Source organism: Sus scrofa, chromosome 1, assembly GCF_054392235.1.
Source record: "Sus scrofa isolate SSC_HxYL_T2T_F1_AM1 chromosome 1, Sscrofa_HxYL_maternal_Yorkshire_Landrace_v2.0, whole genome shotgun sequence".
NCBI classification, from domain to species: Eukaryota; Metazoa; Chordata; class Mammalia; order Artiodactyla; family Suidae; genus Sus; species Sus scrofa.
In genome coordinates this window covers 152,223,472-152,239,148 of record NC_139383.1, presented here as the reverse complement: position 1 = coordinate 152,239,148, position 15,677 = coordinate 152,223,472, and the positions used below count along the sequence as shown (strand labels likewise).

At 72.2% G+C, this 15,677-nt stretch overlaps 6 non-coding genes across 6 annotated transcripts; all 6 read left to right on the top strand.

Annotated features, from left to right (window-relative positions):
- The first annotated feature begins 1,778 nt into the window (after positions 1–1,778).
- Positions 1,779–1,872, top strand: LOC146406754 (small nucleolar RNA SNORD116). The gene has a single exon (XR_014833414.1). It is a non-coding gene; the product is annotated as a small nucleolar RNA SNORD116 (small nucleolar RNA).
- A 2,556-nt stretch (positions 1,873–4,428) lies between these two features.
- LOC146406753 (small nucleolar RNA SNORD116) lies at positions 4,429–4,522 on the top strand. The gene has a single exon (XR_014834480.1). It is a non-coding gene; the product is annotated as a small nucleolar RNA SNORD116 (small nucleolar RNA).
- A 2,616-nt stretch (positions 4,523–7,138) lies between these two features.
- Positions 7,139–7,232, top strand: LOC146406752 (small nucleolar RNA SNORD116). The gene has a single exon (XR_014834479.1). It is a non-coding gene; the product is annotated as a small nucleolar RNA SNORD116 (small nucleolar RNA).
- Positions 7,233–9,848: 2,616 nt separating this feature from the next.
- LOC146406751 (small nucleolar RNA SNORD116) lies at positions 9,849–9,942 on the top strand. Its single transcript, XR_014834177.1, has one exon. It is a non-coding gene; the product is annotated as a small nucleolar RNA SNORD116 (small nucleolar RNA).
- Positions 9,943–12,558: 2,616 nt separating this feature from the next.
- LOC146406750 (small nucleolar RNA SNORD116) lies at positions 12,559–12,652 on the top strand. Its single transcript, XR_014834175.1, has one exon. It is a non-coding gene; the product is annotated as a small nucleolar RNA SNORD116 (small nucleolar RNA).
- A 2,616-nt stretch (positions 12,653–15,268) lies between these two features.
- On the top strand, positions 15,269–15,362 carry LOC146406749 (small nucleolar RNA SNORD116). The gene has a single exon (XR_014834166.1). It is a non-coding gene; the product is annotated as a small nucleolar RNA SNORD116 (small nucleolar RNA).
- The last annotated feature ends 315 nt before the right edge of the window (positions 15,363–15,677 follow it).

Genomic DNA, 15,677 nt, shown 5'->3' with positions numbered 1-15,677 from the left:
CAGAGAAGTGTGAGCCCGCGGCCAGCTCCCGGGGCCGCTAAGGTGTCCACACACAGGGCTGGGCATTGAGGCCGTGCGGCGCCCCTGCCCTGGCTGAGGCCGTGTTCCCGGGGAGGGAGGACAGGGAGTTGCGCAGTGGGAGGCAGTGTGAGGTTGATACCCAGCAGAGCTAGCCACGCCTGCGGACTGGAGCCCAGCCGAGCTGGTGCCGGGCGGGAGCTGGTGGCAAGGAGGGAGTCTGCTGTGGAGGAAAGGGGGCAGGTGGCGGCGGAAGGGGCGTGAGGGCGTGAGTTTCGGTGCGAGGGTCCCGCTGGGCCCAGGGTCTAGTGCGTCTCCCGTGGAGATGCTGGTGCTGGAGTTAGGGAGGCCTGGGTGTGCATGGGTGTGGCACGCAAAGGAGAGGGTCCCATGGGGCCCGGCGGGCCTTCCGGTGCTGGCGGCGGGGCTGTGGCGTGTGCCTTGCGTGGGGCCCGAGCGCCCAACTGGTGGCAGGCTCCGGGCGCCCGGCGGCAGGCGGTCTGTGCGGGTTGCGTTGTGTCCGGTGGACAGGCGGCAGCCGTGGGGCGGGGTTTGGGGCAGGCAGGCCTCCGGTGTCCCCAGAGTGCCCCGGGGAGACCTGCCTGAGGGACCCAGGTCCCGCGCGCCAGGGGGCCTGGTGTGGCGGGCCTGGAGGGTGAAGGGCGAGCGACCCGAGCCCACAGCCTGGCGGCAGGGGACGCCCCTGGCCATTGGCGGTCAGGGCGAGGTGCGGCCCTGCGGGGTCTCGCACAGGCTCCAGGGCCCTTGGGGTCCCGGAGGGTCCAGCAGAAGGGTCTGTGTTTTGCCCGGGGTTCTGAGAGCGTGCTGGGGATAGCAGGGGTGGAGTGCAGGTGTGCCCATGGGCGCCCCGGGTCCAGGGCCCGCGGAGCCGCTCTCGGGGCGGAGACGTTGCCCCCAGGGGCACGTCAGCGGTCCTGAGGTGAGGCTCCTGCAGAGCACTCTGGGCCGCGTGTGTCTCTCCCTGCGTGGGCAGGCAGTGTCGGTGGCCGGAGCGAGGGTGTTTTCCCATCGGGGTGAGAGGGAGAGCCCCAGGGTGGGCCTGGGGGCGGAATCGGACTCGGGGTTGGGGTGGACTCTTCTGAAGCTGGGAGGGGTGCGGGTGGGCAGGGCCTTAGGGAGCCTGAGGGAGGCGCGGTTCCTGGGGGAAGGGTGTGGCGAGGCGGCGGCAGCCCGCGTCGCGCTGTGGCGCTCCAGCGAAGGGGCAGTGCTGGCCACTCGTGTGGCCCTTTGGCTGCTGGCACCCAGTGAGAGGGGGGAGGCCAGGGACAGGTGGCAGCCAGGCTGCCCACAGGCCCTGGGCGGTGGGGGGCACGGCCCCTGTGCCTTGGGCAGCCTGGCGCCTTGCTGAGGCGTGCTTGCGCGTGTCCGTTGTCGCCCTCACCCAGCTGCTGCGGCGGAGAGACGGAGGCCAGCGCGGGGAGCGGAAGCCGGAGCCTGTCGGGAGCGACCCCGGGAAGGCCAGTCCCTCCTGCCGGAGGGAGGCGTGTTGGTGTGCGGCCGGTGGCGGGATCGATGGCCACCTGGTAGGCGATGGTAAGCGGCAGTGGCCTGCGCCAAGGTAGCCCCCGGGGGGCGGTGTGTGGCGCCCGGACCCGCACCCTCTGCTCCCGGGGGTGGAGCTGACCTGCTTGCCCGCGGTTGGGCTCGGGAGCCTGCGGGCCGCGGCCAGGAGGGAGCTGGCTGGCCGTCCCGGCGGTGGGGGCTGTGGCGGTGGCCGTCCCGCGGGTGTGCCCGTGCTCGGATCGATGATGACACCCACAAACGCATTCCTTGGAAAATCTGAACAAAATGAGTGAGAACTCTCTACCGTCTCCTCATCGCAAACTGAGGTCCGGCACGTGGCTCCCACAGGGGCCGTCGGGGGAGGGTCCCGTTGCCTTGGCGTCCTTGGGTGCGTGCAGCCCTGGGGCGCAGGTGGGGGCAGGCAGGCCTCCGGTGGCCCCGGGGCCCCGGTGCCCGGCGGGAAAGCCTTGGGAGTGGCAGGCCCAGTGTGGGGTGGGCTGCCTGCGGTGTGTGTGAGCGCCGCTGGGCTCTCAGGCCTGCGGCTGCCTCCTTGAGGCCTCCGCGGGGTCCTGCCCGCAGTGTCGGGCGCAGAGGGTGTCTGTAGGTTGCGGGTGAGCAGCGGGGGCCTTGGCCTCGGCGGGATTGCCGACCCAGGTTCTGGTGGGGAGAGAGGAGGCTGGCCGGGGGGCCTTGCCGAGATGGCCGTTTGGGCGGGGTCGGACGCCTTGGCCTGGGCCTTCACGGGGTCGGCGGGGCTGCCAGTGCCTTTCCCTCGCAGAGTCCTTGGTGATCATCGAGAACCCTGGAGCCCCTGCGGCATTTCCCAGAGAGGTGGAGGCGGTGGGGCGCCAGGTGGCCCTGGGCGGTGCCGAGTCGGCCGCGGACTGGGGTCGAGAGAAGTGCAGGAGGGCCAGAGGTCCTGGGCCAGTGTGCGCAGAGCACCGTGAGGGGGAGTGTTGGGTGCCCGGGGCGGCAGTGCCTTCAGGGCGGCCTGGGCTATGATGTGGGATATCCTCAGAGATTTGGGCGGCGCGTGGAAGGCAGGACGGAGGGGTCCCGGGCACGTGAATGGGAGCTGGGTGCCTGTGCCCTGGCCGGTCATGGGTGCCGGCGGGGCATAGAAGTGTGAGCCCGCGGCCAGCTCCCGGGGCCGCTAAGGTGTCCACACACGGGGCTGGGCATTGAGGCCGTGCGGCGCCCCTGCCCTGGCTGAGGCCGTGTTCCCGGGGAGGGAGGACAGGGAGTTGCGCAGTGGGAGGCAGTGTGAGGTTGATACCCAGCAGAGCTAGCCACGCCTGCGGACTGGAGCCCAGCCGAGCTGGTGCCGGGCGGGAGCTGGTGGCAAGGAGGGAGTCTGCTGTGGAGGAAAGGGGGCAGGTGGCGGCGGAAGGGGCGTGAGTTTCGGTGCGAGGGTCCCGCTGGGCCCAGGGTCTGGTGCGTCTCCCGTGGAGATGCTGGTGCTGGAGTTAGGGAGGCCTGGGTGTGCATGGGTGTGCCACGCAAAGGAGAGGGTGCCATGGGGCCCGGCGGGCCTTCCGGTGCTGGCGGCGGGGCTGTGGCGTGTGCCTTGCGTGGGGCCCGAGCGCCCAACTGGTGGCAGGCTCCGGGCGCCCGGCGGCAGGCGGTCTGTGCGGGTTGCGTTGTGTCCGGTGGACAGGCGGCAGCCGTGGGGCGGGGTTTGGGGCAGGCAGGCCTCCGGTGTCCCCAGAGTGCCCCGGGGAGACCTGCCTGAGGGACCCAGGTCCCGCGCGCCAGGGGGCCTGGTGTGGCGGGCCTGGAGGGTGAAGGGCGAGCGACCCGAGCCCACAGCCTGGCGGCAGGGGACGCCCCTGGCCATTGGCGGTCAGGGCGAGGTGCGGCCCTGCGGGGTCTCGCACAGGCTCCAGGGCCCTTGGGGTCCCGGAGGGTCCAGCAGAAGGGTCTGTGTTTTGCCCGGGGTCCTGAGAGCGTGCTGGGGATAGCAGGGGTGGAGTGCAGGTGTGCCCATGGGCGCCCCGGGTCCAGGGCCCGCGGAGCCGCTCTCGGGGCGGAGACCTTGCCCCCAGGGGCACGTCAGCGGTCCTGAGGTGAGGCTCCTGCAGAGCACTCTGGGCCGCGTGTGTCTCTCCCTGCGTGGGCAGGCAGTGTCGGTGGCCGGAGCGAGGGTGTTTTCCCATCGGGGTGAGAGGGAGAGCCCCAGGGTGGGCCTGGGGGCGGAATCGGACTCGGGGTTGGGGTGGACTCTTCTGAAGCTGGGAGGGGTGCGGGTGGGCAGGGCCTTAGGGAGCCTGAGGGAGGCGCGGTTCCTGGGGGAAGGGTGTGGCGAGGCGGCGGCAGCACGTGTCGCGCTGTGGCGCCCCAGCGAAGGGGCAGTGCTGGCCACTCGTGTGGCCCTTTGGCTGCTGGCACCCAGTGAGAGGGGGGAGGCCAGGGACAGGTGGCAGCCAGGCTGCCCACAGGCCCTGGGCGGTGGGGGGCCCGGCCCCTGTGCCTTGGGCAGCCTGGCCCCTTGCTGAGGCGTGCTTGCGCGTGTCCGTTGTCGCCCTCACCCAGCTGCTGCGGCGGAGAGACGGAGGCCAGCGCGGGGAGCGGAAGCCGGAGCCTGTCGGGAGCGACCCCGCGAAGGCCAGTCCCTCCTGCCGGTGGGAGGCGTGTTGGCGTGCGGCCGGTGGCGGGATCGATGGCCACCTGGTAGGCGATGGTAAGCGGCAGTGGCCTGCGCCAAGGTAGCCCCCGGGGGGCGGTGTGTGGCGCCCGGACCCGCACCCTCTGCTCCCGGGGGTGGAGCTGACCTGCTTGCCCGCGGTTGGGCTCGGGAGCCTGCGGGCCCCGGCCAGGTGGGAGCTGGCTGGCCGTCCCGGCGGTGGGGGCTGTGGCGGTGGCCGTCCCGCGGGTGTGCCCGTGCTCGGATCGATGATGACACCCACAAACGCATTCCTTGGAAAATCTGAACAAAATGAGTGAGAACTCACTACCCTCTCCTCATCGCAAACTGAGGTCCGGCACGTGGCTCCCACAGGGGCCGTCCGGGGAGGGTCCTGTTGCCTTGGCTCCCTTGGGTGCGTGCAGCCCTGGGGCGCAGGTGGGGGCAGGCAGGCCTCCGGTGGCCCCGGAGGGCCATGGGGAGAGGAGCCTTGGGGCTGGCCTCCTCGCGGTCAGCCCCGGGGCCCCGGCGCCCCGGTGCCCGGCGGGAAAGCCTTGGGAGTGGCAGGCCCAGTGTGGGGTGGGCTGCCTGCGGTGTGTGTGAGCGCCGCTGGGCTCTGAGGCCTGCGGCTGCCTCCTTGAGGCCTCCGCGGGGTCCTGCCCGCGGTGTTGGGCGCAGAGGGTGTCTGTAGGTTGCGGGTGAGCAGCGGGGGCCTTGGCCTCGGCGGGACTGCCGACCCAGGTTCTGGTGGGGAGAGAGGAGGCCGGCCGGGGGGCCTTGCCGAGATGGCCGTTTGGGCGGGGTCGGACGCCTTGGCCTGGGCCTTCACGGGGTCGGCGGGGCTGCCAGTGCCTTTCCCTCGCAGAGTCCTTGGTGGTCATCGAGAACCCTGGAGCCTCTGCGGCATTTCCCAGAGAGGTGGAGGCGGTGGGGCGCCAGGTGGCCCTGGGCGGTGCCGAGTCGGCCGCGGACTGGGGTCGAGAGAAGTGCAGGAGGGCCAGAGGTCCTGGGCCAGTGTGCGCAGAGCACCGTGAGGGGGAGTGTTGGGTGCCCGGGGCGGCAGTGCCTTCAGGGCGGCCTGGGCTATGATGTGGGATATCCTCAGAGATTTGGGCGGCGCGTGGAAGGCAGGACGGAGGGGTCCCGGGCACGTGAATGGGAGCTGGGTGCCTGTGCCCTGGCCGGTCATGGGTGCCGGCGGGGCATAGAAGTGTGAGCCCGCGGCCAGCTCCCGGGGCCGCTAAGGTGTCCACACACGGGGCTGGGCATTGAGGCCGTGCGGCGCCCCTGCCCTGGCTGAGGCCGTGTTCCCGGGGAGGGAGGACAGGGAGTTGCGCAGTGGGAGGCAGTGTGAGGTTGATACCCAGCAGAGCTAGCCACGCCTGCGGACTGGAGCCCAGCCGAGCTGGTGCCGGGCGGGAGCTGGTGGCAAGGAGGGAGTCTGCTGTGGAGGAAAGGGGGCAGGTGGCGGCGGAAGGGGCGTGAGTTTCGGTGCGAGGGTCCCGCTGGGCCCAGGGTCTGGTGCGTCTCCCGTGGAGATGCTGGTGCTGGAGTTAGGGAGGCCTGGGTGTGCATGGGTGTGGCACGCAAAGGAGAGGGTCCCATGGGGCCCGGCGGGCCTTCCGGTGCTGGCGGCGGGGCTGTGGCGTGTGCCTTGCGTGGGGCCCGAGCGCCCAACTGGTGGCAGGCTCCGGGCGCCCGGCGGCAGGCGGTCTGTGCGGGTTGCGTTGTGTCCGGTGGACAGGCGGCAGCCGTGGGGCGGGGTTTGGGGCAGGCAGGCCTCCGGTGTCCCCAGAGTGCCCCGGGGAGACCTGCCTGAGGGACCCAGGTCCCGCGCGCCAGGGGGCCTGGTGTGGCGGGCCTGGAGGGTGAAGGGCGAGCGACCCGAGCCCACAGCCTGGCGGCAGGGGACGCCCCTGGCCATTGGCGGTCAGGGCGAGGTGCGGCCCTGCGGGGTCTCGCACAGGCTCCAGGGCCCTTGGGGTCCCGGAGGGTCCAGCAGAAGGGTCTGTGTTTTGCCCGGGGTCCTGAGAGCGTGCTGGGGATAGCAGGGGTGGAGTGCAGGTGTGCCCATGGGCGCCCCGGGTCCAGGGCCCGCGGAGCCGCTCTCGGGGCGGAGACCTTGCCCCCAGGGGCACGTCAGCGGTCCTGAGGTGAGGCTCCTGCAGAGCACTCTGGGCCGCGTGTGTCTCTCCCTGCGTGGGCAGGCAGTGTCGGTGGCCGGAGCGAGGGTGTTTTCCCATCGGGGTGAGAGGGAGAGCCCCAGGGTGGGCCTGGGGGCGGAATCGGACTCGGGGTTGGGGTGGACTCTTCTGAAGCTGGGAGGGGTGCGGGTGGGCAGGGCCTTAGGGAGCCTGAGGGAGGCGCGGTTCCTGGGGGAAGGGTGTGGCGAGGCGGCGGCAGCACGTGTCGCGCTGTGGCGCCCCAGCGAAGGGGCAGTGCTGGCCACTCGTGTGGCCCTTTGGCTGCTGGCACCCAGTGAGAGGGGGGAGGCCAGGGACAGGTGGCAGCCAGGCTGCCCACAGGCCCTGGGCGGTGGGGGGCCCGGCCCCTGTGCCTTGGGCAGCCTGGCCCCTTGCTGAGGCGTGCTTGCGCGTGTCCGTTGTCGCCCTCACCCAGCTGCTGCGGCGGAGAGACGGAGGCCAGCGCGGGGAGCGGAAGCCGGAGCCTGTCGGGAGCGACCCCGCGAAGGCCAGTCCCTCCTGCCGGTGGGAGGCGTGTTGGCGTGCGGCCGGTGGCGGGATCGATGGCCACCTGGTAGGCGATGGTAAGCGGCAGTGGCCTGCGCCAAGGTAGCCCCCGGGGGGCGGTGTGTGGCGCCCGGACCCGCACCCTCTGCTCCCGGGGGTGGAGCTGACCTGCTTGCCCGCGGTTGGGCTCGGGAGCCTGCGGGCCCCGGCCAGGTGGGAGCTGGCTGGCCGTCCCGGCGGTGGGGGCTGTGGCGGTGGCCGTCCCGCGGGTGTGCCCGTGCTCGGATCGATGATGACACCCACAAACGCATTCCTTGGAAAATCTGAACAAAATGAGTGAGAACTCACTACCCTCTCCTCATCGCAAACTGAGGTCCGGCACGTGGCTCCCACAGGGGCCGTCCGGGGAGGGTCCTGTTGCCTTGGCTCCCTTGGGTGCGTGCAGCCCTGGGGCGCAGGTGGGGGCAGGCAGGCCTCCGGTGGCCCCGGAGGGCCATGGGGAGAGGAGCCTTGGGGCTGGCCTCCTCGCGGTCAGCCCCGGGGCCCCGGCGCCCCGGTGCCCGGCGGCAAAGCCTTGGGAGTGGCAGGCCCAGTGTGGGGTGGGCTGCCTGCGGTGTGTGTGAGCGCCGCTGGGCTCTGAGGCCTGCGGCTGCCTCCTTGAGGCCTCCGCGGGGTCCTGCCCGCGGTGTCGGGCGCAGAGGGTGTCTGTAGGTTGCGGGTGAGCAGCGGGGGCCTTGGCCTCGGCGGGACTGCCGACCCAGGTTCTGGTGGGGAGAGAGGAGGCCGGCCGGGGGGCCTTGCCGAGATGGCCGTTTGGGCGGGGTCGGACGCCTTGGCCTGGGCCTTCACGGGGTCGGCGGGGCTGCCAGTGCCTTTCCCTCGCAGAGTCCTTGGTGGTCATCGAGAACCCTGGAGCCTCTGCGGCATTTCCCAGAGAGGTGGAGGCGGTGGGGCGCCAGGTGGCCCTGGGCGGTGCCGAGTCGGCCGCGGACTGGGGTCGAGAGAAGTGCAGGAGGGCCAGAGGTCCTGGGCCAGTGTGCGCAGAGCACCGTGAGGGGGAGTGTTGGGTGCCCGGGGCGGCAGTGCCTTCAGGGCGGCCTGGGCTATGATGTGGGATATCCTCAGAGATTTGGGCGGCGCGTGGAAGGCAGGACGGAGGGGTCCCGGGCACGTGAATGGGAGCTGGGTGCCTGTGCCCTGGCCGGTCATGGGTGCCGGCGGGGCATAGAAGTGTGAGCCCGCGGCCAGCTCCCGGGGCCGCTAAGGTGTCCACACACGGGGCTGGGCATTGAGGCCGTGCGGCGCCCCTGCCCTGGCTGAGGCCGTGTTCCCGGGGAGGGAGGACAGGGAGTTGCGCAGTGGGAGGCAGTGTGAGGTTGATACCCAGCAGAGCTAGCCACGCCTGCGGACTGGAGCCCAGCCGAGCTGGTGCCGGGCGGGAGCTGGTGGCAAGGAGGGAGTCTGCTGTGGAGGAAAGGGGGCAGGTGGCGGCGGAAGGGGCGTGAGTTTCGGTGCGAGGGTCCCGCTGGGCCCAGGGTCTGGTGCGTCTCCCGTGGAGATGCTGGTGCTGGAGTTAGGGAGGCCTGGGTGTGCATGGGTGTGGCACGCAAAGGAGAGGGTCCCATGGGGCCCGGCGGGCCTTCCGGTGCTGGCGGCGGGGCTGTGGCGTGTGCCTTGCGTGGGGCCCGAGCGCCCAACTGGTGGCAGGCTCCGGGCGCCCGGCGGCAGGCGGTCTGTGCGGGTTGCGTTGTGTCCGGTGGACAGGCGGCAGCCGTGGGGCGGGGTTTGGGGCAGGCAGGCCTCCGGTGTCCCCAGAGTGCCCCGGGGAGACCTGCCTGAGGGACCCAGGTCCCGCGCGCCAGGGGGCCTGGTGTGGCGGGCCTGGAGGGTGAAGGGCGAGCGACCCGAGCCCACAGCCTGGCGGCAGGGGACGCCCCTGGCCATTGGCGGTCAGGGCGAGGTGCGGCCCTGCGGGGTCTCGCACAGGCTCCAGGGCCCTTGGGGTCCCGGAGGGTCCAGCAGAAGGGTCTGTGTTTTGCCCGGGGTCCTGAGAGCGTGCTGGGGATAGCAGGGGTGGAGTGCAGGTGTGCCCATGGGCGCCCCGGGTCCAGGGCCCGCGGAGCCGCTCTCGGGGCGGAGACCTTGCCCCCAGGGGCACGTCAGCGGTCCTGAGGTGAGGCTCCTGCAGAGCACTCTGGGCCGCGTGTGTCTCTCCCTGCGTGGGCAGGCAGTGTCGGTGGCCGGAGCGAGGGTGTTTTCCCATCGGGGTGAGAGGGAGAGCCCCAGGGTGGGCCTGGGGGCGGAATCGGACTCGGGGTTGGGGTGGACTCTTCTGAAGCTGGGAGGGGTGCGGGTGGGCAGGGCCTTAGGGAGCCTGAGGGAGGCGCGGTTCCTGGGGGAAGGGTGTGGCGAGGCGGCGGCAGCCCGCGTCGCGCTGTGGCGCCCCAGCGAAGGGGCAGTGCTGGCCACTCGTGTGGCCCTTTGGCTGCTGGCACCCAGTGAGAGGGGGGAGGCCAGGGACAGGTGGCAGCCAGGCTGCCCATAGGCCCTGGGCGGTGGGGGGCCCGGCCCCTGTGCCTTGGGCAGCCTGGCCCCTTGCTGAGGCGTGCTTGCGCGTGTCCGTTGTCGCCCTCACCCAGCTGCTGCGGCGGAGAGACGGAGGCCAGCGCGGGGAGCGGAAGCCGGAGCCTGTCGGGAGCGACCCCGGGAAGGCCAGTCCCTCCTGCCGGTGGGAGGCGTGTTGGCGTGCGGCCGGTGGCGGGATCGATGGCCACCTGGTAGGCGATGGTAAGCGGCAGTGGCCTGCGCCAAGGTAGCCCCCGGGGGGCGGTGTGTGGCGCCCGGACCCGCACCCTCTGCTCCCGGGGGTGGAGCTGACCTGCTTGCCCGCGGTTGGGCTCGGGAGCCTGCGGGCCGCGGCCAGGAGGGAGCTGGCTGGCCGTCCCGGCGGTGGGGGCTGTGGCGGTGGCCGTCCCGCGGGTGTGCCCGTGCTCGGATCGATGATGACACCCACAAACGCATTCCTTGGAAAATCTGAACAAAATGAGTGAGAACTCACTACCGTCTCCTCATCGCAAACTGAGGTCCGGCACGTGGCTCCCACAGGGGCCGTCGGGGGAGGGTCCCGTTGCCTTGGCTCCCTTGGGTGCGTGCAGCCCTGGGGCGCAGGTGGGGGCAGGCAGGCCTCCGGTGGCCCCGGAGGGCCATGGGGAGAGGAGCCTTGGGGCTGGCCTCCTCGAGGGCAGCCCCGGGGCCCCGGGGACCCCGGTGCCCGGCGGCAAAGCCTTGGGAGTGGCAGGCCCAGTGTGGGGTGGGCTGCCTGCGGTGTGTGTGAGCGCCGCTGGGCTCTCAGGCCTGCGGCTGCCTCCTTGAGGCCTCCGCGGGGTCCTGCCCGCGGTGTCGGGCGCAGAGGGTGTCTGTAGGTTGCGGGTGAGCAGCGGGGGCCTTGGCCTCGGCGGGACTGCCGACCCAGGTTCTGGTGGGGAGAGAGGAGGCCGGCCGGGGGGCCTTGCCGAGATGGCCGTTTGGGCGGGGTCGGACGCCTTGGCCTGGGCCTTCACGGGGTCGGCGGGGCTGCCAGTGCCTTTCCCTCGCAGAGTCCTTGGTGGTCATCGAGAACCCTGGAGCCCCTGCGGCATTTCCCAGAGACGTGGAGGCGGTGGGCGCCAGGTGGCCCTGGGCGGTGCCGAGTCGGCCGCGGACTGGGGTCGAGAGAAGTGCAGGAGGGCCAGAGGTCCTGGGCCAGTGTGCGCAGAGCACCGTGAGGGGGAGTGTTGGGTGCCCGGGGCGGCAGTGCCTTCAGGGCGGCCTGGGCTATGATGTGGGATATCCTCAGAGATTTGGGCGGCGCGTGGAAGGCAGGACGGAGGGGTCCCGGGCACGTGAATGGGAGCTGGGTGCCTGTGCCCTGGCCGGTCATGGGTGCCGGCGGGGCATAGAAGTGTGAGCCCGCGGCCAGCTCCCGGGGCCGCTAAGGTGTCCACACACGGGGCTGGGCATTGAGGCCGTGCGGCGCCCCTGCCCTGGCTGAGGCCGTGTTCCCGGGGAGGGAGGACAGGGAGTTGCGCAGTGGGAGGCAGTGTGAGGTTGATACCCAGCAGAGCTAGCCACGCCTGCGGACTGGAGCCCAGCCGAGCTGGTGCCGGGCGGGAGCTGGTGGCAAGGAGGGAGTCTGCTGTGGAGGAAAGGGGGCAGGTGGCGGCGGAAGGGGCGTGAGTTTCGGTGCGAGGGTCCCGCTGGGCCCAGGGTCTGGTGCGTCTCCCGTGGAGATGCTGGTGCTGGAGTTAGGGAGGCCTGGGTGTGCATGGGTGTGGCACGCAAAGGAGAGGGTCCCATGGGGCCCGGCGGGCCTTCCGGTGCTGGCGGCGGGGCTGTGGCGTGTGCCTTGCGTGGGGCCCGAGCGCCCAACTGGTGGCAGGCTCCGGGCGCCCGGCGGCAGGCGGTCTGTGCGGGTTGCGTTGTGTCCGGTGGACAGGCGGCAGCCGTGGGGCGGGGTTTGGGGCAGGCAGGCCTCCGGTGTCCCCAGAGTGCCCCGGGGAGACCTGCCTGAGGGACCCAGGTCCCGCGCGCCAGGGGGCCTGGTGTGGCGGGCCTGGAGGGTGAAGGGCGAGCGACCCGAGCCCACAGCCTGGCGGCAGGGGACGCCCCTGGCCATTGGCGGTCAGGGCGAGGTGCGGCCCTGCGGGGTCTCGCACAGGCTCCAGGGCCCTTGGGGTCCCGGAGGGTCCAGCAGAAGGGTCTGTGTTTTGCCCGGGGTCCTGAGAGCGTGCTGGGGATAGCAGGGGTGGAGTGCAGGTGTGCCCATGGGCGCCCCGGGTCCAGGGCCCGCGGAGCCGCTCTCGGGGCGGAGACGTTGCCCCCAGGGGCACGTCAGCGGTCCTGAGGTGAGGCTCCTGCAGAGCACTCTGGGCCGCGTGTGTCTCTCCCTGCGTGGGCAGGCAGTGTCGGTGGCCGGAGCGAGGGTGTTTTCCCATCGGGGTGAGAGGGAGAGCCCCAGGGTGGGCCTGGGGGCGGAATCGGACTCGGGGTTGGGGTGGACTCTTCTGAAGCTGGGAGGGGTGCGGGTGGGCAGGGCCTTAGGGAGCCTGAGGGAGGCGCGGTTCCTGGGGGAAGGGTGTGGCGAGGCGGCGGCAGCCCGCGTCGCGCTGTGGCGCTCCAGCGAAGGGGCAGTGCTGGCCACTCGTGTGGCCCTTTGGCTGCTGGCACCCAGTGAGAGGGGGGAGGCCAGGGACAGGTGGCAGCCAGGCTGCCCACAGGCCCTGGGCGGTGGGGGGCCCGGCCCCTGTGCCTTGGGCAGCCTGGCCCCTTGCTGAGGCGTGCTTGCGCGTGTCCGTTGTCGCCCTCACCCAGCTGCTGCGGCGGAGAGACGGAGGCCAGCGCGGGGAGCGGAAGCCGGAGCCTGTCGGGAGCGACCCCGGGAAGGCCAGTCCCTCCTGCCGGTGGGAGGCGTGTTGGCGTGCGGCCGGTGGCGGGATCGATGGCCACCTGGTAGGCGATGGTAAGCGGCAGTGGCCTGCGCCAAGGTAGCCCCCGGGGGGCGGTGTGTGGTGCCCGGACCCGCACCCTCTGCTCCCGGGGGTGGAGCTGACCTGCTTGCCCGCGGTTGGGCTCGGGAGCCTGCGGGCCGCGGCCAGGAGGGAGCTGGCTGGCCGTCCCGGCGGTGGGGGCTGTGGCGGTGGCCGTCCCGCGGGTGTGCCCGTGCTCGGATCGATGATGACACCCACAAACGCATTCCTTGGAAAATCTGAACAAAATGAGTGAGAACTCACTACCGTCTCCTCATCGCAAACTGAGGTCCGGCACGTGGCTCCCACAGGGGCCGTCGGGGGAGGGTCCCGTTGCCTTGGCTCCCTTGGGTGCGTGCAGCCCTGGGGCGCAGGTGGGGGCAGGCAGGCCTCCGGTGGCCCCGGAGGGCCATGGGGAGAGGAGCCTTGGGGCTGGCCTCCTCGAGGGCAGCCCCGGGGCCCCGGGGACCCCGGTGCCCGGCGGCAAAGTCTTGGGAGTGGCAGGCCCAGTGTGGGGTGGGCTGCCTGCGGTGTGTGTGAGCGCCGCTGGGCTCTCAGGCCTGCGGCTGCCTCCTTGAGGCCTCCGCGGGGTCCTGCCCGCGGTGTCGGGCGCAGAGGGTGTCTGTAGGTTGCGGGTGAGCAGCGGGGGCCTTGGCCTCGGCGGGACTGCCGACCCAGGTTCTGGTGGGGAGAGAGGAGGCCGGCCGGGGGGCCTTGCCGAGATGGCCGTTTGGGCGGGGTCGGACGCCTTGGCCTGGGCCTTCACGGGGTCGGCGGGGCTGCCAGTGCCTTTCCCTCGCAGAGTCCTTGGTGGTCATCGAGAACCCTGGAGCCCCTGCGGCATTTCCCAGAGACGTGGAGGCGGTGGGCGCCAGGTGGCCCTGGGCGGTGCCGAGTCGGCCGCGGACTGGGGTCGAGAGAAGTGCAGGAGGGCCAGAGGTCCTGGGCCAGTGTGCGCAGAGCACCGTGAGGGGGAGTGTTGGGTGCCCGGGGCGGCAGTGCCTTCAGGGCGGCCTGGGCTATGATGTGGGATATCCTCAGAGATTTGGGCGGCGCGTGGAAGGCAGGACGGAGGGGTCCCGGGCACGTGAATGGGAGCTGGGTGCCTGTGCCCTGGCCGGTCATGGGTGCCGGCGGGGCATAGAAGTGTGAGCCCGCGGCCAGCTCCCGGGGCCGCTAAGGTGTCCACACACGGGGCTGGGCATTGAGGCCGTGCGGCGCCCCTGCCCTGGCTGAGGCCGTGTTCCCGGGGAGGGAGGACAGGGAGTTGCGCAGTGGGAGGCAGTGTGAGGTTGATACCCAGCAGAGCTAGCCACGCCTGCGGACTGGAGCCCAGCCGAGCTGGTGCCGGGCGGGAGCTGGTGGCAAGGAGGGAGTCTGCTGTGGAGGAAAGGGGGCAGGTGGCGGCGGAAGGGGCGTGAGTTTCGGTGCGAGGGTCCCGCTGGGCCCAGGGTCTGGTGCGTCTCCCGTGGAGATGCTGGTGCTGGAGTTAGGGAGGCCTGGGTGTGCATGGGTGTGGCACGCAAAGGAGAGGGTCCCATGGGGCCCGGCGGGCCTTCCGGTGCTGGCGGCGGGGCTGTGGCGTGTGCCTTGCGTGGGGCCCGAGCGCCCAACTGGTGGCAGGCTCCGGGCGCCCGGCGGCAGGCGGTCTGTGCGGGTTGCGTTGTGTCCGGTGGACAGGCGGCAGCCGTGGGGCGGGGTTTGGGGCAGGCAGGCCTCCGGTGTCCCCAGAGTGCCCCGGGGAGACCTGCCTGAGGGACCCAGGTCCCGCGCGCCAGGGGGCCTGGTGTGGCGGGCCTGGAGGGTGAAGGGCGAGCGACCCGAGCCCACAGCCTGGCGGCAGGGGACGCCCCTGGCCATTGGCGGTCAGGGCGAGGTGCGGCCCTGCGGGGTCTCGCACAGGCTCCAGGGCCCTTGGGGTCCCGGAGGGTCCAGCAGAAGGGTCTGTGTTTTGCCCGGGGTCCTGAGAGCGTGCTGGGGATAGCAGGGGTGGAGTGCAGGTGTGCCCATGGGCGCCCCGGGTCCAGGGCCCGCGGAGCCGCTCTCGGGGCGGAGACGTTGCCCCCAGGGGCACGTCAGCGGTCCTGAGGTGAGGCTCCTGCAGAGCACTCTGGGCCGCGTGTGTCTCTCCCTGCGTGGGCAGGCAGTGTCGGTGGCCGGAGCGAGGGTGTTTTCCCATCGGGGTGAGAGGGAGAGCCCCAGGGTGGGCCTGGGGGCGGAATCGGACTCGGGGTTGGGGTGGACTCTTCTGAAGCTGGGAGGGGTGCGGGTGGGCAGGGCCTTAGGGAGCCTGAGGGAGGCGCGGTTCCTGGGGGAAGGGTGTGGCGAGGCGGCGGCAGCCCGCGTCGCGCTGTGGCGCTCCAGCGAAGGGGCAGTGCTGGCCACTCGTGTGGCCCTTTGGCTGCTGGCACCCAGTGAGAGGGGGGAGGCCAGGGACAGGTGGCAGCCAGGCTGCCCACAGGCCCTGGGCGGTGGGGGGCCCGGCCCCTGTGCCTTGGGCAGCCTGGCCCCTTGCTGAGGCGTGCTTGCGCGTGTCCGTTGTCGCCCTCACCCAGCTGCTGCGGCGGAGAGACGGAGGCCAGCGCGGGGAGCGGAAGCCGGAGCCTGTCGGGAGCGACCCCGGGAAGGCCAGTCCCTCCTGCCGGTGGGAGGCGTGTTGGCGTGCGGCCGGTGGCGGGATCGATGGCCACCTGGTAGGCGATGGTAAGCGGCAGTGGCCTGCGCCAAGGTAGCCCCCGGGGGGCGGTGTGTGGTGCCCGGACCCGCACCCTCTGCTCCCGGGGGTGGAGCTGACCTGCTTGCCCGCGGTTGGGCTCGGGAGCCTGCGGGCCGCGGCCAGGAGGGAGCTGGCTGGCCGTCCCGGCGGTGGGGGCTGTGGCGGTGGCCGTCCCGCGGGTGTGCCCGTGCTCGGATCGATGATGACACCCACAAACGCATTCCTTGGAAAATCTGAACAAAATGAGTGAGAACTCACTACCGTCTCCTCATCGCAAACTGAGGTCCGGCACGTGGCTCCCACAGGGGCCGTCGGGGGAGGGTCCCGTTGCCTTGGCTCCCTTGGGTGCGTGCAGCCCTGGGGCGCAGGTGGGGGCAGGCAGGCCTCCGGTGGCCCCGGAGGGCCATGGGGAGAAGAGCCTTGGGGCTGGCCTCCTCGAGGGCAGCCCCGGGGCCCCGGGGACCCCGGTGCCCGGCGGCAAAGTCTTGGGAGTGGCAGGCCCAGTGTGGGGTGGGCTGCCTGCGGTGTGTGTGAGCGCCGCTGGGCTCTCAGGCCTGCGGCTGCCTCCTTGAGGCCTCCGCGGGGTCCTGCCCGCGGTGTCG